General features: G+C 31.4%; 1 long non-coding RNA gene across 1 annotated transcript; it reads left to right on the top strand.

The window, feature by feature from the left end:
- Nucleotides 1-962: 962 nt before the first annotated feature.
- LOC145322829 (uncharacterized) lies at nucleotides 963-13,451 on the top strand. The gene is made up of 3 exons (XR_013880817.1): nucleotides 963-1,007; nucleotides 1,415-1,462; nucleotides 13,398-13,451. It is a non-coding gene; the product is annotated as an uncharacterized LOC145322829 (long non-coding RNA).
- Nucleotides 13,452-27,752: the final 14,301 nt, after the last annotated feature.

The following is a 27,752-nucleotide window of genomic DNA, read 5'->3' as shown; positions in this document are numbered from 1 at the left end:
GTTTTTGACCAAACGTATAAGATAACTTGGTTATATAACTTTGGGTACAAGTGTAATATACAATCTAATGTAATACAACGTTAAGACAAACGAACATTAATACTTGAACAGTATCAGAACTGAATAATCAGAATATAATTGTATAAATGTAGAAACAAAATTGTAAGTAAATTTGTTGTACATTTTGAGGACTTGATTATAGAGATGCTTCTCTTCTAACATTGTATTTTGTCGTCCTAGGAATCAGTATTCCAAAAATAAGATCAATCGGATAATTTTATCACATTATTATTTGTTATAAAAAAGTTAAAAATCAGCTTGTTTAAAATTGACGTACGGAAATTCTGGTAACGGTTATAGAGTTGCTACTACAGGAATCACCATGCAAAGTTTGGAATCGATAGGACAATTCTAACCTATTTAAATTTACGAAAATTATCTGTCTGTGACGTACGGACGGACCAACCCTAATTATAGAAAAGCTTCGCTCTTAATAAGAGATAGTAAAGGGAGAGAAAGATAGAAAATGAGTTAGAGAAAAAATGAGAGAAAAAGAGCAAGCAATGTACGTAGAGAATATTATCAATTCTTCAGAGAGAAAAGAAATAATAGATATAGAATGTCTAGATAAACAATCTCTTCATTGGACCATTTGTACTACAGTGTAGGAACAAATCAACCTTTTTATGTATTGCTTAGGAAGTGTTTCTTTTGATTTTCTAAAGACATTTTTGTTCGTTTCATGTTATAATAAGATTGATACAGTTGATTTATTGTATGATTAAGTTTCTATTGTATAGAAATTTCGTCGCTCGTTGTTTGAACCAGATGCGAAGAAAAATTACAAACAAACATCTCCTTTTTAAGTAAGAAAAGTTATTATGCCTGACAGACCATCTAAAGTAATAAATCTATTGCCTACAGAGAATGGATGGTAAGGTATATAAAGGTATAAAACCATGGGAGGATAAAATGATCTGGGGCAGTTTAGTCAAGGGCAGGCAAAGGTAAATACCTAACTAAAACTTTAACAAGTATATACGTCCGCTAGATGTTAGAGACAAGAAAAGATTCATATAATACATGCATATCAATTATTAGGCAATAACTCTATCCAAAAGGTTAAAGCACAGCTTTTTCAGCATGTAAAATAAATATGATTTTTTTTTGCAAAAGATTATATTATTTTTTAGTCAATTTATTATTTAACTTTTTGATTTTAAGATATGTGTTTAAAGTGTAGAGATTTTGTTCCTTTTAATATTTCTAAAGCAAAGCTTTCTTTCAAATGTGGTTTAATTGTATGTTCACCTGACATTTATCAAAATAAAAGAAATTGTTCACTTTTATGAATACTGTCATCGTTGTTTTCTATAAAATTTCTCTTAGTTTGTTTGAATACTTTATTTTATAGGTAATGCCCTGTAGCTGGAAACCTTTGCCGTCAATATGTTCTCTACAGGTAACAATTATAGACCAACAGACCATGTCAATATGTTCTCTACAGGTAACAATTATAGACCAACAGACCATGTCAATATGTTCTCTACAGGTAACAATTATAGACCAACAGACCAGGGACACCTTTATAAAGAAATAAATAAAGTTTATATTTTGAATTCCGACCTTTAATTGGTGATATGAAATTGTCTGAAAATTGTATTTTTACATTGTTTTTAATAAGTAGGCAATGTGTGATTATTTACTATTTGTATTTTGATGCACAAATTTAAAAAATATCACACATTATTAAAAGGAAAATGCAAAATCGGATGGAATAATCAATAATAGTATTAACCAATAATAATAATAATAATAATAATAATGTATATTTGGTGCTGCCAGGTACCCCCTAGCTTAGGGGATAGCACATACAATACTCTAAATTGCTGCTATCTATTGACAATTTAGAGTTTACATTATGATGTTTAGTCACATACAAAAATAAAACAATATAGACTAGGTAAGAGTTTAATTATTAACTAAATATAAATTGGTGGAAAAAAAGGAAAATTTTTAGGATATGCACCAGGAGCTACATTAATGTATGGACATACGGACAGCAAAAAAAACATATCCTAGTTATGGCCGCGCTACCTTAAAAAGTTTGGACAAATAAATTATATAAATGTTAAAAAGTTACATTGAATCTGTGTAATTTTAATGAAAATAATTTATTTCTGCAATACTTTTGCAGAAAATCATGTCTTTTTTTAGACAGATAAATTTTATAATTGTAAGTAACTATGACAAACCAGGGAGTAAGGGAGGGGACAATGGGCAATTAATTCAATTTAAGAGTTTTCGCTGAAAAGCGATAAAAACCAGATTTATCAAAAAAATTTGACCAAAATTTTAAAGGGATCATGGTAATATTATTTAGAACAAAATTAGTTCTAAGAAAAAAATCATTTACTTGAAAATTAAATTACCAATACGTCACAAAGTAGTAAACATTCTGTAATTAATCACTAGAAAAATCGTGTTTAGAACTTTGTCAACCCTTCTCATACATTTTTAACTGCCACCTAAATTCAAGGGGTTCTTAGATTGTTTAATACATAAATATCACAGTAGAGTTTCTTACATGAAATGACATTATCTTGGGAAAAAATCTTTGTTAAAACCAGCCATCTAATAACAATTTTTCTGTCTGCTATATTCAAAACTAACTCAGCTAGTTAGCGGGGCATTGATGCGCGAGTACCCAAAGTCAGTCAGAAACTGCTGAATTCGTGAACATTCCCTTTAAGCCAGTACCCAAAGTCTGAGACTCTTAAAAATTGAATATTTGATCCATTGTCGCCTCCATTACTCCCTGATGACAAACGGACAGGCAGATGAACGTGTGAAATAAACGTAGATAATAGAAGCTACGCACGAAATATTGCTGTTTTAATAATAGAAATGTGTTTTTGTATGGTGATATTATGCAATTCTTAGTAGCGCAGCTACTCTTTACTTTATATAAGTTTTGTCTTTACGTCGCTATGTGCGAGTACGTTGATATCTTTTTTTGACCAAATTTTAAAATAAAACTATGATTATTTTTTGTAAAATCTTAATCGGTAATCTAACAAATATCTTATTTTTAGTGATTCATTTACAAAACCTCTCGAAAATTTAGAATTTAGTCATTATATTTATTCATTAACCTTAATTATTAAAAAAAAATAATTGACTACAAAAACATAGGGCCAATTTCTATCAAAGTTTAAAGGCTAATCAAGGATACATGTATGTTTTTCTTTGCCTCTAATAGAAATAATATTTATATGATTTTGCTACCAAACTGCACTTCACTGTTGTATGTAGGTCGAAAGTTTGATTAGCTATTTATGGATATAATTGTCCTTGTTGGATAAAAAATAATTATTTCTCCATGTTCTTCTTGACAGACGGACATTTTTGCAAATTATCATGTTCAATTATGCAGATTAAATATTGCACAGAAAAGACAATGGTCGATAAATTGATGTACCCCCCGCTCCCCATTTTTTTATATTTTACCCCCCCCCCCCTCCAAACAAAAAAAAACTTGGACGTCCTTGCCTCTATAAAATATAAAACTTACCCCACCCCAAAAAAAAGATATTTAAATTTTCAATTCTTTACACCCCTCCCAAATAAAAAAGGCTTGGCCGTCCTTGCCCCTAGTTATGAGAAACCTCTTTTGTAGTTTGAAAATATGTGTAGAAAAGTTTGGACACTGGTAGTTTATCCCAACCAATCATGGTTTTGTTTAGCCAAAGAATAAGGCAACATGTTTATCAAACTTTGGGTTGTACCAGAATTATTTACAGTCCAATGTCCTTCCCCCCCCCCCCCTTTCTATACAACTAGCATGACAATATCCATAAGTGGCTAGGCACAGATAAGAATTTGCAGACAGATGGACAAAGTGAGTTATAGACTAAAATCTTCAGGAGAAATTTCAGCTGTGTATCGTTAATATTAGATGAGAAAAACTTATTCCTTCTGTAGAATTACAAACAGTCTGACTAACCAAGAGAAGTAGATGTTCTTTGACTTGCGAAATCTTCACAAAAAAAAGCTTAAACTAGAACATACTATCGACAAAAACCTAAAATAATGCTAATTATTAATTGTTACAAATGTCTAAGCAAATATTATTTTTTTTTTTAAGTATTATTTTTTAATTCCGATATTTCTTCAGCTTGTACTTTGGTGAACTTTTATTTCATCTGAAGTAAATAGTACAAATCATACTTTTAAGTCTTAGCTGCCACAATTTAGAGTATAATTGTCTCTGATAAAAAGAAACAAGAACAACATTACGCAAAGTAAACAACAGATTTCTTCTTTGAATAGACTTTATCTTATTATCTAGCATCTAAAGGCTCTGCATTAAAAATAGACTTAAACCAAACTGAGACTTAAATCTGAAAATAATCTAAAAAAGTCTATAACCACTCTGGGACCTTTGTGAAGCATCCTTAAATTGGAGAACTTAATCGGTTCAGTAGACATTAAAATCATAAGCTTCAGACAAAAATTTTAAAAAACAGTATTCTTAAACAAAAAGAATGACACTTATTTTGGTGAGCGGACGTACACACTCTGTATAGAGTAGCTGCGCATCATAACTTAATTCGTGTACCGTTCTTTTTAATGATAAAAACTTACGAGTACATTCTAGTTTTAGAGTAGCTGCGCTACTAATAAAAAGTAGAATCCACTGCGCATCATGTTTTATTATCAGGGATCTTTAGGGATAAGACAATGGCCGATAAATTTATGTACATATCCAGTAATGATAAACAAAGTTACCTTGTTGCTTATTGAAATTATAGGTTGAAAAGTTTTGACTCTACCAATTCGAACCTACCCAAAGTTTTTAGGTAAAATAATAAGTGTTTCTGAAACTTTGGGTACCAGTTTCATTTACAGTCCAATATCCCCTCCCTCCCTGCTTATTTTATAAACACACACACACACAAATTTTTTCACTCAAATTTTTTTTATGGCATCTAATTGAAAAAATCCATAAAAGGCCTAGGTGTACGTTTTTTTATTTAGAGACGCGTAACTTTTCATTGCTTTGCCCAAAAAGTCTTTCAAACATTTGTTTATATTGCGAAATTGTAAAAATAAATTTATAGTATAGCTATGTATAACCAGAAAATTACCCGGATCCCCCGTTAAGGACCATTTTCGTCTGCTAGCAAATTGTTTTCTGCTACTTGGCTGTGTTAATATTTCCGACATTATTGGTTGGTTTTCAAAGACCCCCTTAGTGTTTTACTCTAATATTGTAAAGATTGGATGTGAGGTATTAGATTAGATTAGATTAGATTAGATCTAATCTAATCTAATCTAATCTAGTGTTTTACTCTAATATTGTAAAGATTGGATGTGAGGTATACATTAAGAAGGAAAAATAGCCCGAAACCAACTAACAGGACCAAGATAAAGCTTCACTATAATGCTTATGGTGCATATAAAAAAGCAAGTCATACAATACCAATGACAAATGATAGGCCAGTATAGATTGTAATGTATACTGGCATAACATTGGTCATTTGTATTGTATGACATTGATTATAGGCATTACAGCATGCTTCTATTTTTAATTATTTCCTGATTTAGCTCCGCTATAAACATGCACGTGTCTGTTGGTCGTTCTTGTTGTGTTAGTTTGTATCGCATTTGCACGCCCTTCCTCAGGCCTCCACTCAATTATGTAAACATTTCTCAAAAAAAGCCTGCTATAAATTTTTCGTGGAATTTTTGGTCTTTTTAGCAATCATATTGTACATGTAAAAAAAATGAAAAACATTTTGTGGTTTTGGCTTAAAACTTTTGTGATCTTGGTTTATTTGTGATTGGTCTGTACAAACTAGAAGTGTCCAAACTTTTCTACCAGCAACTTGTCTATGCAAGGGTTAATTTTTTCCCAATATCTTAAGATTCCTAGAATATAGTAAATCTGCAGACGCAAAAATCGACTTTGTAATAATTTTTAAAAATTTTATTATAATATCATTTTTGCATCGAAGCAAAACTTAATGATTGCTACCGTTTTAGGCTTTTCTTTAATCTTATGTTGATATAATAACAGCAAGAAAGTTTTACAGGGCTTATCAAACATTTTTCAGATCTAGTTTTCTTTTCAGATTGTAAAAAATATAAGTTCACGACAAATAATTACAAAAGAAGAAAAATTTGCCTCAAAATATTCAAAATTTGGCGGCGTTTTTTGAGGCAATTCAATTCTTTTTTTCTTCTGGTTGTTTGAATTCTCTTTTATGTAGACTTTGTGAAGCCCAAAGATATTCGAAAAAGTCCTTTTTTAGAAGATGCTAAATTAGATCTGAAAACCAGATATTGGACTGTATACAACAGATCTATAGTATAGATGTATATACAGACAACTACCTCCCTTTCTTTTTCAAAGACCTCTTTCGTCTGCTTCTAAATTATTTTCTGCTACTTGACTGTGTTAATAAAAGCGACACCATTGCATTGGTTGATTTTCAATGACCCAATAGAAAGGTTGCACAAGGCGGTTGTGATGGGGAGATACAGTTATTTAACCCTTTCTCCGTCTAGTGTTTTACTCTAATCTGTTTTAAGAAACCAAAGTTGTATAGACCCTTTCTTTCAAATCTTCATTGGTTGGGTTAAAACATAGAGTGTGCAAACTTTTCAATTAATCTACAACAAGGGGTAATTTTGTTTATTATCATTGGTGATTACAGCAATTTAACATTCATTATCCTATCCCTAAAGCCAAACTATTATGCTCCAAACTTTTTCGCCAGTCAAATTAGAAAAATAATGTTAGGTTTTTTTTATAAAGATATTTCACAGTGTCATACCAGAGACATTAAAATAAATCAAAAGGGTAGGGAATGTATGGAATCATAATTAAACATAAACTTAGGATTTTCGGATAAAGGTTGTTCAATTAAACGTAACATTTGAAGAAAAAAAAACATACTTTTCAACTTAACTTTGGAGTTTTAGAGCCCCCGTCAACTTTTCCGTCTTAGGGTGGCTTCTATAAATATTTAAATTCTGTTATTACAATACCATTGTGGGGCAGTGATGGCTTGAAATGATGGTGTGATTGCACTATGACTAATTGAATTAGAGAACCAGCCATCAACTCTGTTGTAGCCATGGGATTAAGGTTTCGTTAAATAGGAAGCAAATTCATAATAAATAAATTCTTTCAAGTATCGCTTTAAAACCGATTAATATCCGGTGGATTAGAACCAGTTCTAAGCCATACAGAAAAATTATGTATAGCATCGTATTATATCCAATTTTTTACGAATATAAAATGTACAATCATATGCATAAGATTAAAACCATTTTTTAGCCTATGCCTATGGCATCTCTGGGCTAAAAAATTGTTTTATTCTATCTCAAATAGTGGCTGAGAAACTTTTATTTGCCACCTAGCACATCGACTGATCAGGTTTTTGGACAAGATTCTTGTTTGATTGATATATTTAGTAGCTGTGTTTAATGCCCTACGAAAATGGGGATAGATGTCACAGCTTTTGGCTTACCTATTCTATTGACGTCATAGAAGAGGGAAAGAGAAAGGGAAGAGAAAAAAGACCCTAGAAAAGAGATGGGGTATAGGGTATTTCCTGACATCAATAGAATAGGTAGGCCAAAAGCAGTGACATTTATCCCCATTTTTCTAGGGCACTATAGGACAGTTGCCTTAATAATTTTATGGCAACTTGAATATCACGTTTTCCCTGCTATTCGTCAAAAATGGTTGTACTTGGTTTACACTTTTTAAATCAACAGTCAAATAACATATTTCAACAGAATACAATACCATAAAAAAGTGATTTTATCAAAATAGTTAAAAATATATAGTTATTGATTATACATGAAAATTATCCATAAATTACACATTCCTCAATAAGAACACTTTATTAATTAAAACTGTTTATAGTGCTTGAAAAAATAACGCCATACAATAAAAATGACCAATGATAGGCCAATACACAGTCTAAATTATCAAAGGCAGGCCAGTATACATTTTTATTGACCAATGGTGCCAGTATGACTTCATTTTTTTATTGGCACTATAAAAAGCTTGTAATATTTTCTTTCTCATTTCATGGTCTCCAATTACATAAAATTTCTTTTTAAAACTTATATGATTCTTAAACAATTAAAAGTCAAGTTTAATCATTTTGCAGATAATTTTTACAAGCAACGAAAACAATGTCAACGTTTTCTTTTACTAAAGGTGATTTGATTCTACTGATTTTGTGACTATATAATTATCTTTTCCTTGTTTTTAGTAGAGAACCTTCTCTATAATTCGAAATATCTGTCTGTCCGTTTGTCAGCTAGATAAACGTAATTTTCTCAGTTACTATTTAATAAAAACGACGTTTTCTTATTTATTTTCATAACAACATTGGGGACTTTAGAGAATTTTGATTGGTTGGCTCATTAAGTTGAGTGTTCAAACGTTTCAACAATTAATTTTAATCTTCAAAATGGGTAATTTTGTGCATCATCATTAGGGATGTAGAACAATTTATCGACCATTGTCTTATCCCTTTAGATTTATCGTTTAAACGTTTAAAGGCCCTGATCTGAGCAATATATATTGGCAGTGGGTATTAATTTTACGCGTAATTGGTTGATTAAGTGCAATACTCACGTTTCACCCCATCACAAAGCTGAAGAAAAGTTATTTGTCATTTTGATTCCCAAACGAAGCTTTTAAATGAATGGGACCAATTAAGAAAAGTTTAAAATTTCACTAAGGCAAGGGTTAATATGTAAAGAGACACTTCACAGGGTAGATTTTTAAATATCTGGTGATTTCATTAATACCCACATTTCCCCCAAATCAAAAATATTAATTTTTTTTAATAAAACCATGTTTTAACACTTGCGGGGCCTAATTTGATATGGTTTTATGCCACTCTTGTTTGATTGTTCTTACCCTTACCTAACTTAACCTAACCTAAATTAAGAATAATAAATACAGACTGAATAAAATCTATATTAATCCATAATTATAATTTTTAAGAAGTGCTTCCTCTTTATTATTTTGACGCTATTATTCTAATAACAATTGTATTCCCGAAGACAAAATGTCATTATTAGAATATGTTTAATGTTTATATGTACATAGTTGACCATAAAATCGACGTAGATGTTAGGCAAGTTGGTTTTATAACAGCTTAAGAAAATAGTAAAGCAAGGTACAATCGGTGGAAAGCTGTTTAAAATACGATGCGAGAAATAACTATTCTTTTATTGTTTATGATCAGGTTTCTTTACTCTAACCCAACAAAAATCTTAGGTACTTTAGTGTGTGTGTGTGAGTGTAAACGTGTGTGAACACTACACTCACAGTTTTCTCAAATCTTGCAAATCTTAGTGGAGGTAAATAACAGTTAGGGAGGCGAATTTTTGGGTACACCGACAAACGTCCTAATGCGACAAACATCCTAATGCGACAAACATCCTAATCCGACAAACCTCCTAAACGACAAACGTCCTAAGCGACAAACCTCCTAAACGACAAACCTCCTAAACGACAAACCTCCTAATGCAACATCTTTTAAGTAAAACCCCCTAAAAACTTTTCAAGTGATATCACATTTATTAAGTGTAAGGTAAGGTTCGATATTTTTAATGCAAGGTTGTATCGGGTTCGAAACTATGCCGTTGGGTAGCCAACACAAGCTTTGGGAAAACTGTCGGACGGATTTTTAAATTTCACCATGTGGACAAAGTTATTCAAGAAATAAATTTCGGTTTTGAATTTCGTCCCTGTGTGTTTTATCGCCATATTGGATTTTATTGTGCAACTTTTTTAACAGCAGTGGTGGATTTTGTCCTTAAATTTGGAAGATTTTTTATTTAATAACTTTTGAAAAATTTTAGGACGTTTTACTTAAGAAATGTCGCATTAGGATGTTTGTCCCTTTAGGTGGTTTGTCGCATTAGGGGGTATGTCGTTTAGGAGGTTTGTCGCATTAGGATGTATGTCGCATTATGAGGTTTAGGACGTTTGTCGCATTAGGACGTTTGTCGCGGTAGGACGTTTGTCGGTGTACCAATTTTTGTTGTTGTTTTTATTCAAAACTAATTGATATCCACTGGATTAGATCCAGTTCTCAGCCATACTGAAATATCTTGTATCCTATCAATGAAATAAAATCATTACTAGTTTTGTTTGACTGGGTTTTCGGCCTCTCGGGGTCAACAAAACTGGAAATAATCTCATACTTTTTAATTTACTATCTGCAGAAGGCTGTCTATAATACAATGCAATAAATAACTATTGTATACTTTTACAAGTATAATATAATTCAAACCATTTCGGCTATAGAAATTGAGACATCCATTGTTAATTTGGAGTTGTTGATTAAGTTTTTATTTAAATAATAATATTTCTCGTATTCGGTGGATACGAACCGGTTCTCATCCATATGAAAAAACTATGTCTAGCATTGTATTATATCCAGCTTTCTATGAATATAAAAATGTACAATCATAAGATTAAACCAGTTTTTTTAGCCCATGCCTTTGGCACCTCAGGGCTAAAAAAACTGGTTTTTAAATTATAATTGTACATTCTATATCCGCGGAAAGTTGTTGATAATATGATGCAAGAAATAACTATTTCAACTGATTTAAATGTTCTTGGCGGCTGCCAAGGCACCTCAGAGCCCTTTAAAATAACGTTAAAATTGCACAGAAATCTTAAGGGATAAAGCAATTGATGGTAAATTAAAACTACCCATTCTTTAAATTAAAAGTATTGATAGAAAAGTTTGTATACTTATAGTTTGTACAACAAATCAACATTTAATAAAAGTACCCAAAGTTGTTAAGGCTACAAATGAAATGGTGGGTTTATAAAACTTTGAGTACCAGTATAATAATTTAGTCCAGTGTTATTTTTCACATCCCTAACTGGTATTTTTTATTGAAACAGAAAAAAACGCTCATAATTATATTCAAAATGCACATTAGCTACAATTCATTGGAAATACTTTTTTTATTCCTTAGAATTCTAATTCTCTAGAATTTTCTGCCGCGCTGTTGATTTATTGCTTCTATTTTCATAATTCCGCATCTTAAGTTGATGTTTTCTTGGAAATATTTTAGTGGGATGAGAATATTTGAAGAAAAACATTGGGATCTACTGCAGTTCACGGTAAAATATTGCTGGTAACGAATATTGCCAAAAATCTATGAATTTTAAAGGCTGCTAGCTGCCAAACGGTTGAACGTACAGATCATACCCGCACACCATTTTAAGCGGTATAAGAAGGCCTACAAATAATCTGGAATAGCCAGGATCCAATGATGCACAGGGAAAGCTTCACTGAAGAAAAAACGCGTAAAATAGGCCTTTTTCACGCATTTCTCTGCACTGCGAGATAATTATGCATTATTGATTTATGGCTATTCCAGATTATTTGTAGGCCTTCTTATGCTGCTTAAAACAGTGTGCGGGCATGATCTGTACTGTCAGCCGTTTGGCAGCTAGCAGCCTTTAAAATTCATAGATTTTTGCCAATATTCGTAACCAGCAATATTTTACCGTGAACTGCAGTAGATCCAAACATTGGAATTCATTTGAAATACCAGAATGTTTGTGAGGTGAGAGAGAGAGGCCTCCACTAATATATTTATTTAGAAGTTGGCTTAATATAAATTCTTAATAAATACGGGGTCTTGAAGTGATAATTTTTTTATTGATATGGTTTAAATAGATATTCTAAAAATTGAGGTAACAAGATTTTAAATTAGAAATATTAAAATTTCGTAGGTTATATTAGGAGTAATAAGCCTTTATAGTTCTTCTAATTATGTAAGTTTAGGAAACTTTTAGTCTAGCAAAGTAAAACTATTATCGCAGCTTATGATAAAGCTAGAGGGATATAATCTCAGTGTAGTACCCTTGTCTGATAATAAGTAATAATTTATTCCTTAACACCTTTATTTAGCAACCTTTGTTTTTAAGTTCTTTGCTATTAAAAACAGTACAAGAGTTTTTATAATTATGAATGGATTTGTTTTTAGAAAATAGAAAACATAGAAACAGTTATTTATCATATCGTATTATAGACAGCTATCCGCGGATATTAAAATGAAAAATTATTAGATTAATACTAGTTTTGTTATCCCCAAGGGGCCGAAGGACCGGGCAAACAAAACTGATACTGAAATTGACGCTTTACCTGATTTTTAAGTATGGCAGAGAACTGGTTCTAATCCTGCAGATATTAATCGGTTTTGAAGCCATTCTGGAAAAAAGAATTAGCACCCTGTATTAATCATAAATATTGCGTGGGAATCATAATCTTTATAAACCCGATATAAACAACATATTAATATCATTATACAATTATTGGCCTTTTTAGAAGCGAAGCTACTCAATAGTTTATGTCCGAACGTCTTAACAATTAGGTTAATTTATGTATATTAATATACTTGAAATCCGTTATTTTTGTATTGGTATTGGGGAGGGAGGTGGCCTAGAAATAGACTAAAACCATGCCAGGTGATATGTGAAGGTAGCCTTATATTGATAAGTCAACCAGTTATGTGATTAGCGAGTAGTTACCGGGAAAACAAACAAAACACTTATTAATTTATATATCACTGGCGGCCGTGACCCTAGCATCTAGGGGCTCTATATTCGAAATGGATATGGAAATGTAGATATCCTAAAACCTTCCCGGAGCCTATAAGAAGCTACACTGTAAAGGAGAATCTTATCGGTTAGAGAAATCCCTCTCTACAGACAAAAAATCATACTACTTTTTATAATATGATTGATTTGTTGATTTAAATGTTTTAATTATTTGGATGTTGCCATCCTTGTTCATTCAATATTTATCTAAAATAAGATTATTGATATTAATCATGAAGAACTGATTTTTTAATCTTTTTCTTTCAAATAGAAATGACGTATTTTTACGTTAATTATCCGCTCATTTATGGAATTTAAAGCTATTTTGTTGTTGTATTTCTTCTGTAGAAAAAGTCCTGAATGGCTACTGACAAATAAATAGTAAAAATAAACAAGCAAGAAACTGTTATATAGTATTTTAGTTAAATGATTGAAAAAAAAACACAATTTTAAAGATATATAAAAGGTGCACTATTTCAAATGTTTAGAAATTATTCTTTTTAAACTTCGCTTGTATCTTATTAATTATAACTTGTGGGCTCTAGAGGCACCTTTAAGGAAGAGAGAGGGAAAAAATTTGCCTACTACACTATAAAATCTCTTTGATTAAACTATAATCATAAAACAAAAGTTGTAAAAATAATGTATATTCATTTTTTATCCCTTGCTCTCTTTGGCAACTTTTCCTATTTAAAAAAAACTATAAGACATGATTGTTCATTCTTTTCAGTTAAATGGTTCTTGTTTGGTGGGAAGTGAGTGGAACCTAACAGAAAAACAAAGGAATTCATTCTTAAATTTCAAATCTTATGAAAATAAAAGGAAAAAGCTAGTTTAAATTATCTGCTGATTTTACCTAAAAACAAATCATTGATAAGCGTTTTAAATATCTACTTTATCAGAAATTGGCAAACACAACACACATATAAGGGATCTAAAGGATATAAGACAATCGTCGATAAACTGATGTACATCCCCACTTAATTACCCCTTCTGTAGTTTACTATTAGTGGTTGAAACGTTTAAACACTCACTTTAATTATCCAACCAGTAAAAATTCATTATAGTCCCCAAAGTTATTGAGCCAACAAATAAGAAAATGTTATTATAAAATTTTGGGGACTAGTGTATAAACAACCCAATGCCCCCCCCACCTCCCTGCACAAATATACACAATGAAGCTATGCTAATAATGAACTTATTTCTTTGTGTGTGTGTTGTGTTTAAATGATTTATTCATCTTATAGAAAAAGCATACATAATAAAGTAATAAAAATACTAAAAAATTTATTTAAAAGGAATATGCTACTTATGAACTTATTTCTGTACATGACTTGATTTTAAGAATTGTGTTATTCTTCCTAATTTTATGAAAATTATTCTTTAGTTGCTAAATTATCAACAAATAAAATTATCTTTATTCTGGAAACACCGATTTTTGAATAAAATAAAATCATTAAAAATAGATAAATTTCAATTAACACCTTTAAAGAATTTGTCGCTAGTAATTTTTTTCTAGGGGCGATTTTCTTGGAAGGGTGTTGGTACCCTCCCCAAAATATTTATAAACTTCCCAGGACCTATAAGAAGCTACCTCGTAAAGGAGGTTCAGCGGTTAGCAAGTACATTCGGTACAGACAAACAGACACACAGACAGACAAACACACATCCTGTTACTTTATTATCAGGATTACATTATAATATTAAAACGAATAGCGGCTGCGCCCTTTTCATTTAGAAATCATTGCATAATAAATATCAGAGAACAGTTATTTATCGCATAGTATTATAGACAGATTTCCGCGGATATAAAAATGAAAACTTATGAAATCATAACCATTTTTTAGCCACGAGGGGTCGAAGGCCCAGGCTAACAAAACTGGTATTAATTTTAAGATTTTTATTTAATATTCGTGGAAAATTATCTGTAATACGATGCTGTACATTAATCCGGTTCTAGCCCAGCGGATATTAATCGGTTTCGAAGCCACACTGGAATAGTTTTTTATCGCATAAGATTAAAACAGATTTCCACATACATTTTTATATTCGTAAAAAATTGTCTGTAATACGATGCTATCCATTATTTTTCAGTATGGCTGAGAAACGGTGACGCGTGACAGAGTAGAGATAATGTAGGTATTGGCCCATAAACAGGCACAACTCATGCACAGTTATGACTTCCAAACAAAAGTCGTGCGACCAAATGGGGATGAAGCCACACGGCACCTTAATAGACGGACGGACATACCCAAGTCACAAAGTAGCTACGCTACTCTATAAATGACCTTTTTCACCCGTGAGTTATGGTGGGAACTTGGCAAAATGTTATTTTTTCCACACACAAGTCTCGACTTTGAAATATTGGTCCAGTCGAGCTGAAGTCAAGTTGACAAATTTGTGTCAAGCCTTTCTTTCAGAGAGAGAGCTTTAAAACATGGGTATATTACCGTCAAGCATAGGAAAAAAGCGATAATTTCATACAATATATACTCTTTTTAATCTGATATAACAATTATTTTAAATTTTTTCTTTTAAACTCAAATGGTATTAATATATGCTTTAAACTTTCTTTAAAATATCCCATTGTATGTCAGTTAAGATCTCTTTTAACACTAAATTTTCTATAAATTCAAATGTTTTTTTTTGTCCCGAATTATTGAAAAATTGTCCCAAACTATCTGGCAGTATTGTATATAAAATTTTTGCCCTGTTAAAGTGCCAAAATATATTCTTTTTTTTAAATGAAGCTTTTCTATAATTAGTGTATGTTCGTACGTCTTTTTAGTGCAGCATGGTTTAAAATATTGTTCTGATCGTAAATTTGGAACTATTAGATTCTTACCGTAGATTTTAAATCTCACAAAAAGATTCTGAAACGATAAATTACATTTTAGAACAATACTTTGTTTCAACTACTAAGTTTATATCCCCCTTTCAGTTTGTAAAATTAAAAGATAATTCTTGGGACAATATGGTACAATTTTCTAGCAAGTCCATTACATGTTTATTGCATATTGTACAATTTACAACAAAACCATGAATTTTTAAGAAAGCTCCAATTTAAAAATGTAGATTATTTAAGTGGAAGTTCTTTTTATATGCAATATCTTGGAAGGTCCTATAAAGTATTTTATTTTCAAACTTTTATGGACGTTGTCATCCTTGTTATAGATGTAAATAGAAAGGTTGTAAAAATGTTTCCTTTCTTCTGTTGATGTTCAGCATCCTTAGGTGAGAATTCAAATTTTCAGGGCTGCCACAGTTTTCTTAAAAATTAATTTCTTATAGATTCTAAGTTGTTAGGCGGATTATTTATTGGTCTGTTCGTCAGTCACATTTTTAACATTCTTATATGTCGTACATCTGTCTGTCTAATGGTTAAAATCTCGGTAACTGATGAACCGATTGAGCTCTTTTTTTCAGTTAAATTTATATGTATAGTTCCATTGAAGGATTAACCATGTTTTTGTTAGTTCTAAGGAACTTATTTTTGAGTTCAAGGGATTTTTTAAAAAACCTTATAAAAAAATTATTCTTAGAACTTTATTAGACCAATAGCTTTTCTGAAATTTGTGTAGCTAAATTGAATCGAATAGCTTTGTATTTTAGGGGGAATTATTGAAAATGACCGGACCCTAAGAACTTAAGACTGAGAAATAAAATAGCCTAAAACTATCTCGGCTTCTCTAAAGAGAAACACAATTTTTAACAAGATCTTAAGGGACAATCTGAAAAACTTTTTTTTGAAAAGAGAATTTTGGGAACCTTGACAAGGACACAAAGCATCCCAGGGAGCCAGAGCTAGGCTCAAATTTCACGCCTCAATATATCTTAACCTAATTGTGTGTGTGTTTGTGTGTGAATGTGTGTGTGTTGTGAGGTGATTTTTGTGGACACATGTGAGACCTTTTCAGCGTTGCTATGCCAAAAAAAATAAACTATAATTGTTTTTTGTTTGCCAACAAAAGATTAATATTTCAAAGTATAACAACATAAACTTCAAATAACTTTGTAAAATCTTAATTTTATGCTAAAATTTTTTCTTGAATGCACGACCCTTGTCTGGAAGTCCTAACTGTGTATTAAAATGAGTTCTGCCTTGTTTGGGTCAAGGCATTCTCTCTACTCTAACTTTGAAGGAAGTTTCTATATTTGCTTCACTTTCATCGTGAAATTTGCTATGATGCTTTTTGCGAATATTGAACTATGCGAAAGTAATATGACACACTGCGAAGATGATAGAAAGTAAATTGTACTGGTATCCAAAGTTTTATTATCACCATCTTCAATTCGTTAGCTTAAAATTTCTGGTACTTTTCCAAATCTTTTCCACTGATGATTTTTATCTTTAGAAGGGATATTTGTTTATCATCATTGACGTTGTATTTACATCAATTTATCGTCCATTGTCATATCCCTTAAGATGGCAGGGAGATACCAGTATTTTCATATAAAAATTCCTTAACATGATGAATAGGCATCAAACATTGTTTGGAAATAATATCGGAGTGAGAGAGAGAGACAGAGAGAAAGAGAGAGAGAGAGAGAGAGAGAGAGTGAGAGAGAGGAAGGGAGAGAGATACAGAGAAGGAGAGAGAGAAAAAAAGAGAGAGAGAGGGAGAGAGAGAGAGAATAGCATAAAAAAGAGAGATAAAGAGCAGGGTTCTTAAGGATGAGACAAAGGACGGTAAATTGATACACATCTCAAATGATGATAAACAAAATTACCCCTTCTAAAGTTCAAAATTATTAGTTGAAAATCCAATAAAAAGTACCCAAAGTTTTTGAGCAAACAAATAAGATAACTTAGTTATAAAACTTTGGGTACCAACCAGTGTAATATACAGTCCAATATCTCCTAAATCTCTGGATAAAGAAAGATAACAAATGAGAGAAAGATAGAAAAGGGAGAGAAAGATAGAAAATAAGGGAGAGAAAAAATGAGAGAAAAAGAGCAAGCAATGTAGAGAATATTGTCAATTCTTCAGAGAGAAAATAAATAATAGATATAGAATGTCTAGATAAACAATCGGTTCCAGGACAAACGCAGGAGTCCCAAACGTCGGAGTGGACAAACGCAGGAGTCCCAAACGTCGGAGTGGACAAACGCAGGAGTGTTAAAATATTAATTCTATTAAGTATTTCTATACAAATTAGGTTAGGTTAAGATATGAATGAACAAATAAGCCCCCAGCAGGGGTTAGGCATCTATAAAACCTATAAGATGGTCTAAAATAGGTTAGGTTAGGTTGAGTGTCCACTCCGACGTTTGTCCACTTCGACGTTTGGGACTCCTGCGTTTGTCGTAGGACCAAACAATCTTTTAATTGGACCATTAGGAACACAGTGTAGGAACAAATCAACCTCTTTATGTATTGCTTAGGGAGTGTTTTAATTGTATGTCTAAAGACATTTTTGTTCGTTTCATGTTATAATAAGTTTGATACAGTTGATTTATTGTATGATTATGCCTTGCTTAGGAAGTTTCTATTGTATAAAAATTTCGTCGCTCGTTGTTTGAACCAGATGCGAAGAAAAATTACAAACAATCATCTTCTTTTTAAGTAAGAAAAGTTATTATGCCTGACAAATCATCTAAAGTAATAAATCTATTGCCTACAGAGAATGGATGGTAAGGTATATAAAGGTATAAAACCATGGTAAGATAAATGATCATCTAGTGTAATATATCTATTGGAGAAAGAGAGAAATACCCAGAGAATATAAAGGTATAAAATCACGAGAGGATAAATGATCATCTAAGTCAATAAATCTATTAAAGAAAGAGATAAATACCCAGAGAAGGTATATAAAGGTATAAAACCATGGCAGGATAAAATGATCATCTAGTGTAGTAAATCTATTGAAGAAAGAGAGAAATACCCAGAGAATATTAAAGTATATAAAGATATAAAACCATGACAGGATAAAATGATCTGGGGCAGTTTAGTCAAGGGCAGGCAAAGGTAAATAACAAACTAGAACTTTACCAAGAATATACGCGTCCGCTAGATGTCAGAGACTTATGTGCTTATTTAATACATGCAAAACCATTTATCTGTCAGAAAAGAATGCAGAAATAGGGCTTTTTTTAGCATTACGTTTAAAGTAGTAAGTTTACATTAAAAGCATCTAAAAAATCGGATTTTAAACTCTTTCTATTTCAAGGAAAATTAATTATAGTGATAAAATAATGGTCTTGCATAAATCAAATAAACGAAATTTAATGAGCCAAAACGAAATCATAACAAATGAAATAAATAACAGCTGTCAGCCGGCATAAATATAATATATATTAATACGTGGAAAATTTATTTCGCAGCTATTTATAACGTCAACTTTAACTGCAGATGTAACGTTGTAGAATCGTTTCAGCGGTTGGCAGCTGCAAAAAAAAGCACCCGGATTCAATTGTCTGCAGCCGTCCATTTGAAATCATTATTTTCCATAGGTAATGCCCTGTAGCTGGAAACCTTTGCCGTCAATATGTTCTCTACAGGTAATATAGACCAACTTTATTGAAAACAAGGATGACAACATCCATAAGTAGCGAAGCACCAAAAACGACGGGAAATTTAATTTTGATATCTATTACTAAAAAAAAATTTAAAATCGGACCATAAACACTGAAGATATGGGAAAAAATGTGAAAAATATAAAAATAGCTTAAAACCTGCTAAAAGGCAGTCTGGCTGTCATGGTTGTTTTCTTTAAACGACGGGAAATTTAATTTGGATATCTTAACTGAAAAAATTATGAAAATCGGACCATAAACACTGAAGATATGGAGAAAAATATAAAAATATCCTAAAACCTGCTAATAAGCGGTCCTACCGCCATTGAAGTTTTATACATAATTGTGCTCCTTAATGATGGGAATGTTGTCAAAAAATTTCAGCATTCTATCTTTTATAGGAGCTGAGTAAAACTCATTTCCCCCATATCGTTACGGACTTACTGACGGACAGACAAAGTTAGTTATAGAGTAGCTTCGCTACTAATTATAGCGTAGCTTCGCTACTAAAAATGACATAAATATTTTGCCTTATGACCTTTAATTGGTGATATGAAATTGTCTGAAAATTTTTCTTACATTGTTAGGAAATGAGTGATTTTTTGCTAATTGTATTTTGATGCACAAATTAAAAAAGTATCACACATTATTAAAAAAGATTGCAAAATCGGATAAAATAATCAAGAATCAATAATAGTATTAACCAACATTAATGTATGGACAAACGGACAGCAAAATTAACATATCCTAGTTATGGCCGCGCTACCTTAAAAAGTTTGGACAAATAAATTATATGTATGTTGAAAAGTTATATTAAGCCATTTTAATTCTAATGAAGTAATTTATTTCTGCAATACTTTTGCAGAAAATCATGTATTTTTTAGACGGATAAATTTTATTATTGTAAGTAACTATGACAAACCAGGGAGTAAGGGAGGGGACAATGGGCAATTAATTCAATTTAAGAGTTTTCGCTGAAAAGCGATAAAAACCAGATTTATCAAAAAAATTTGACCAAAATTTTAAAGGGATCATGGTAATATTATTTTGAACAAAATTAGTTCTAAGAAAAAAATCATTTACTTGAAAATTAAATTACCAATACGTCACAAAGTAGTAAACATTCTGTAATTAATCACTAGAAAAATCGTGTTTAGAACTTTGTCAACCCTTCTCATATATTTTTAACTGCCACCTAAATTCAAGGGGTTCTTAGATTGTTTAATACATAAATATCACAGTAGAGTTTCTTACATGAAATGACATTTTCTTGGGAAAAATCTTTGTTAAAACCAGCCATCTAATAACAATTTTTCTGTCTGCTATATTCAAAACTAACTCTGCTAGTTAGCGGGGCATTGATGCGTGAGTACCCAAAGTCAGTCAGAAACTGCTGAATTCGTGAACATTCTCTTTAAGCCAGTACCCAAAGTCTGAGACTCTTAAAAATTGAATATTCGATCTATTGTCCCCTCCCTTACTCCCTGATGACAAACGGACAGACAGACGAACGTGTGAAATAAACGTAGATAATAGAAGCTACGCACGAAATATTGCTGTTTTAATAAAAGAAATGTGTTTTTGTATGGTGATATTATGCAATTCTTAGTAGCGCAGCTACTCTTTACTTTATATAAGTTTTGTCTTTACGTCGCTATGTGCGAGTACGTTGATATCTTTCTTTGACCAATTTTTAAAAATAAAACTATCTATATATATTTGCTTCAAATTTAATCGACTTAGTAACCTTTCGGTTAATTGTATTAAGATTTTAATTTACAAAACTTATCGAAAATTCAGACATTATAATTATTTATTAACCTTAAAGATCTTCTAAAATAACAATTGACTACAAAAACATAGGTCTAAAAGTTTAAAGGATGCTCTAGGGTATACATATATGGTTTCCTTTGCCTTACATAGATATAAATTAATATATATAGCATTTGACTGCCTTAGTTTTTTTTTGTATAAATGCACTTTGCTGTTCTTTTTATTGTCAGAAGGGATGTTAGTTTATATTCCTAAGATTCTTATGGACATAATTGTCCTTGTTATATCAAAAATAATTATTTATCTCCGAGTTTCCATGTTCTTCTTGACAGACGGACATTTTTGCAAATTATCATATTCAATTATGAAGATTAAATATTGCACAGATATGATAATGGACGAAAAAATTGATGTACACCCCTAGTTATGACAATCCTCTTTTGTAGATTGAAACTATGGGTAGAAAAGTTTGGACACTGCTAGTTTGTCGCAACCAATCATGGTTTTGTTTAGCCAACGAATGATAGAACATGTTTATTAAACTTTGGGTTGTTCCTTGCTAAACATGACAAACAACTAGAATGACAATATAAGGCACAATATACTTTGTTGTCCTAGGAATCAATATTCCAAAAATTCAGACCAATCGGATAATTTTATTACATATAAATTTTTTTTTTTTAAAGTTAAAAAACAACATTTTTAAATGGACGTACGGGCTTTCTGGTAACGATTATAGAGTTGCTTCGCTTTCCAACTCGTACCTAACTCCTATAGGAATCACCATTTAAAGTTTGAAATCAATAGCACAATTTTAACATGCCTAAATTAACGAAAAGAGCTATCCGTTCAGTACGGACGGACGTACGGACCGACCATAATTATAGAAAAGCTTCGCTTTTAAAAATAGCTTAAAATAAAAAAACCTAAAACAGTGCTAATTATTAATTGTTAAAAATGTCTAAGCAAATCTCATTTTATAAAAAAAAGTACAATTTTTTAATTTCGATATTTCTACAGCTTTGAACTTTTATTCTATCTGAAGTAAAGAGTACAATTATTAGTTTTAAGTTTTGGCAGCCACAATTTAGAGTGTAATTGTCTCTGATAAAAAGAAACAAGAACAACATTACGCAAAGCAAAACAACAAAAAAGACGAAGCCCAATCTGTCCCACTTTTGAGCAAGACGATTCCCTTTTCTCCCATCTCATTTGAAGAGATTTTCTTCCCCCCCCTTCCCTTTTTATATTCCCTTTATATGACGTCATATAGGAATCGTCTTGCTCAAAAGAGGGACAGATTGGGCTTCGTCCAATAAAAATCTTGTTGAAATGAGTTTTATTTTATGATTTACTAGAAAATCTTGTTGGAATGAGTTTTTTTTATAATTTACTAGTGGCGCTCAGCTTTCAAAACTTAAAAATAGGCGAAATCCATCCCTAGATGTAAATCTTAAAATAATCTAAAAAAGTCTATAACCACTCTGGAACCTATGTAAAGTTTCCTTAAATTGGAGAACCCAATCGGTTCAGTAGACATCGAAATCATAAACTTCAGACGAAAAAACCTTACTACTTTATATTTTAGGATATTGCAAGGTTGATGGGAATGTGCTTTCCTGGAAAGCTTCATTCTTTGTTTTTACAAAGGGCAATTATGTCCTTGAAAAGCATAGCAATATCAAAAAACGTTATCTTTAAACAAAAAGAATAACACTTATTTTGGGTAGCGGACGTACATACGCACAGATTGTTTTATGTATAGAGTAGCTTTGCACCATAACTTAATTTGAACGCCGTTTTTGTGTAATATCGACAAATAAACAGACTTACGAATACATCCTAGCTATAGAGTAGCTGCGCTACTAATAAAAAGTAGAATCTACTGCGCATCATGTTTTCTTATAAGGGATAAGACAATGGACGATAAATTGATGTATATATCCAATGATGATTGACAAAATTACCCTGTTGTATATTGAAATTATTGGTTGAAAAGTTTGGACTCTACTAGTTTGAACCTACTAATCAATAAACCCAAACTGTTTGGGCCAACGAATGAGTAACAGTGTTTCTGAAACTTTGGGTACCAGTATCATTTACAGTCCAATGTCCCCTCCCTCCCTGCTTATAATAAACGAACACACACAAATTTTTTCACTCAAATTTTTTTATGGCACCTAATTGAAAAAATCCATAAAAGGCCTAGGTGTACGTTTTTTTATTTTTTTTATTTTTCTATAATTAGGGTCGGTCCGTCCGTCCGTCCGTACGTCCGTCCGTCCGTCCGTCCGTCCGAGATAGTTAGCTTTTATTCGTTAATTGAAGCATGTTAGAATTGTCCTATCGATTTCAAACTTTGCATGGTGATTTCTGTAGTAGTTAGGTACGATTTAGAAAGCGTAGCAACTCTATAATCATTACCAAAATGTCCGTACGTCCATTTTAAACATGTTGATTTTTTTTCCTTTTTTTAAATAGCTTTTTTCGTTAATTTAGGCATGTTAGAATTGTCCTATCGATTTCAAATATTGCATGGTAATTCCTGTAATAGTTAGGTACGATTTAGAAAGCGTAGCAACTCTATAATCATTACCAGAATGTCCGTACGTCCATTTTAAACATGTTGATTTTTCTACTTTTTTAACAACAAATTTTTATATTATCTATTTAGGCATGTTAGAATTGTCCTATCGATTTCAAATATTGCATGGTAATTCCTGTAATAGTTAGGTACGATTTAGAAAGCGTAGCAACTCTATAATCATTACCAGAATGTCCGTACGTCCATTTTAAACATGTTGATTTTTCTACTTTTTTAACAACAAATTTTTATATTATCTAATTATCCCTTTGATCTGATATTTGGTATATTGATTCCTGGGACAACAAAGAACAATATTTTAAGCGAAGCAACTCTATAATCAAGCCCTAAAGATGTAAGTATGTCCATAAACATTATCCTGTATCAAGCAGTTTTTCAACAAATTTACTTACAATTTTGCTTCGAATCTTATACTTTTATATTCTGATTATTCAGTTCAGACACTATACAAGTATTAATGTCCGTTTGTCCTACCGTTTCAGTGCTTCGCTTTTATGGATGTTGTCATCCTTGTTTAGAGACGCGTAGCGACTCTTTTATTATGTTATTGCGTTGCCCAAAAAGTCTTATTAAACGTTTGTTTATATTGCAAAATTATAAATATTAGATATGTGGCATTCTTTAAGAGAGAAAAAATAGCCTAAAACCTACAAAGGACCATAAAAAGAGAGTTCTTATAATTTGTTGTACAAGCAATTTTAGAATTTTAACCCAAACATTCAATTTTATTTATGATTAATTCTTAATTTAGCTGCGCTATAAACATGCGTATCTGTTGGTCGTTCTTGTTGTGTTAGTTTGTATCGCATTTGCACGCCCTTCCTCAAGCCTCCACTCAATTATGTAAACATTTCTCAAAAAAAGCCTGCTATAAATTTTTCGTGTATTTTTTGGTCTTTTTATAAGTCCACAATATTATACATGTAAAAAATGTGAAAAACATTAGGTGCTTAGTTGGCTTAAAATTTTTGTGTTGTTGGTAAATTTTTGATTGGTCTGTACAAACTAGAAGTGTCCAAACTTTTGTACCAATAGCTCGAATCTGTGCAAGGGGTAATTTTATCCCCATATTTTAAGATTCCTAGAATATAGTAAATCTGCAGACGCAAAAATCGACTTTGTAATAATTTTTTTTTAATTTTATTATAATAGCATTTTTGTATCGAAGCAGGCCTTAATGATTGCTACCGTTTTAGGCTTTTCTATAATCTTGTGTTGATATAATGACAGCAGGAAAGATTTACAGTAAATATCAAACACTTTTCAGTTCTAGTTTTCTATTCAGATTGTAAAAAAATAAATTCACGACAAATAATTACAAAAGAAGAAAAATTTGCCTCAAAATATTCAAAAAAATTGGCGGCGTTTTTTGAGGCAATTCAATTCTTTTTTTCTTCTGGTTGTTTGAATTCTCTTTTATGTAGACTTTGTGAAGCCCAAAGATATTCGAAAAAGTCCTCTTTAGAAAATGCTTAAGTTAATCTGAAAACTAGGGAGGGAGAGGAAATTGGAATTTAACCAAAGTTGTATAGACCCTTTCATTCAAATCTTCATTGGTTGGGTTAAAACATAGAGTGTGCAAACTTTTCAATTAATCTACAACAAGGGGTAATTTTGTTTATCATCATTGGTGATTACAGCAATTTAACATTTATTGTCCTATCACTAAAGCAAAACTATTATGCTCCAAACTTTTTCGCCAGTGAAACTAAGAAAACAATGTTTGGTTTTTTATATAAAGATGTCTCACAGTGTCATACCAGAGACATTAAAAATAAATCAAGAGGGTAGGAAATGTATGGAATCATAATTAAACATACACTTAGGACTTTCGGATAAAGGTTGTTTAATTAAACGTAACATTTGAAAAAAATATACTTTTCAACTTAACTTTGGAGTTTTAGAGCCCCCGTCAACTTTTCCGTCTTTGGATGGTTTCTAAAAATATGTAAATTATATTATTACAATACCATTGTGGGGCAGTGATGGCTTGAAATGATGGTGTGATTGCACTATGACTAATTGAATTAGAGAACCAGCCATCAACTCTGTTGTAGCCATGGGATTAAGGTTTCGTTAAATAGGCAGCAAATTCATACTTGTATAGTAATAAATTCTTTCAAGTATCGCTTTAAAACCGATTAATATCCGGTGGATTAGAACCAGTTCTCAGCCATACAGAAAAATTATGTATAGCATCGTGTTATATCCAATTTTTTACGAATATAAAATGTACAATCAAATGCATAAGATTAAAACCATTTTTTAGCCTGTGCCTTTGGCATCTCTGGGCTAAAAAATTGTTTTATTCTATCTCAAAAAGTGGATGAGAAACTTTTATTTGCCACCTAGCACATCGATTGATCAGGTTTTCGGACAAGATTCTTGTTTGATTGACATAATAAATTAGTGTTTAGTGCCCTAGGAAAATGGGGATAGATATCACAGCTTTTGGCCTACCTATTCTATTTACGTCAAAGTAGAGGGAAAGAGAAAGGGAAGGGGGAAAGAAACCCCCTAGAAAAGATTTTAGGGTATTTCATGACGTGAAAAGTATAATGGGTAAGTCAAAAGCAGTTACATCTATCCCCATTTTGCTAGGGCACTATAGACAGCTGCCTTAATAATTTTATGGCATCTTGAATATCACTTTTTCCCTGCTATTCGTCAAAAATGGTTGTACTTGGTTTACACTTTTTAAATCAACAGTCAAATAACATATTTCAACAGAATACAATACCTTAAAAAAGTGATTTCATCAAAATAGTTAAAAATATATAGTTATTGATTTACATGAAAATATTTAAAATTACATGTTCCTTAATAAGAACACTTTATTAATTAAAACTGTTTATAGTGCTTGAAAAATAACGTCATACAATATAAATGACCAATGATAGGCCAATACACAGACTAAATTATCAAAGGCAGTCATTTTTAATACATTTTTATACATTTTAATTAGCCAATGGTGCCAGTATGACTTCATTTTTTTATTGGCACTATAAAAAGCTTGTATTCTTTTCTTTCTCATTTCATGATCTCCAATTACATAAAATTTCTTTTTAAAACTTATATGATTCTTTATCAATTAAAAAAAGTCAAGTTTAATCATTTTGCAGATAATTTTTACAAGCAACGAAAACAATGTCAACGTTTTCTTTCACTAAAGGTGATTGATTGGGATTTTACTTAATTTGTGACTAATTATCTTTTTCTTGTTTTTAGTAGAGAACCTTCTCTATAATTCGAATTGTCTGTCTGTCCGTTTGTCAGCTAGGTAAATGTAATTTTCTCAGTTACTGTTCAATAAAAACGGCGGATTTTTTAGGTAAAGATTCCTTATTCCAATAAGTATCCAGTATATAATTTACATGATCCATCGGTCTGTCTGTTTATCCGCCCTAGATGTTTTTGTGCTTCACTACTTATGAATGTTGTCATCCTTATTTTTATCTTAATTTAAGATAAACCATAGTTTAAGAGAAATGTTAAAACGCAGAGGAGGAACAATGGGCTGTTTATTACACTAGTCCCAAAAGTTTTGAAATAACGTTTTCTTATTCGTTGGCATAGTAACATTGGGGACTTTAGAGAATTTTGATTGGTTAGCTCATTAAGTTGAGTGTTCAAACGTTTCAACAATTAATTCTAATCTTCAGAATGGGTAATTTTATGCATCATCAATTGGGATGTACAATGATTTATCGACCATTGTCTTATCCCTTTAGATTCATCGTTTAAACGACTCTAAAGAGTTGAATCATGAAAGACCCCGATCGGAGCAATAAAACACTATATTAGCAGTGGGTATTAATTTTACGCGTAATTGGTTGATTAAGTGCAATACTCACGTTTCACTCCATCACAAAGCTTGGTTGTCATTTTGATTCCCAAACGAATCTTTTAAATGAATGGGACCAATTAAGAAAAGATTAAAATTTCACTAAGGCAAGGGTTAATATGTAAAGAGACACTTCACAGGGTAGATTTTTAAATATCTGGTGATTTCAATAATTTCCCCATTTCCCCTACCCAAAAATATAAATTTTTTTTAGAATAAAACCATGTTTTAACACTTGCGGGGCCTAATTTGATATGGTTTTATTCCATTTTTGTTTGATTTTTCTTACCCTTACGTAACTTAACCTAACCTAAATTAAGAATTATAAATATAGACTGAATAAAAT

The sequence above is a fragment of the Acartia tonsa genome, chromosome 6 (genome assembly GCF_053477335.1).
Source record: "Acartia tonsa isolate MP-2025a chromosome 6, ASM5347733v1, whole genome shotgun sequence".
NCBI classification, from domain to species: Eukaryota; Metazoa; Arthropoda; class Copepoda; order Calanoida; family Acartiidae; genus Acartia; species Acartia tonsa.
This window is presented reverse-complemented; position numbering and strand designations above follow the sequence as displayed.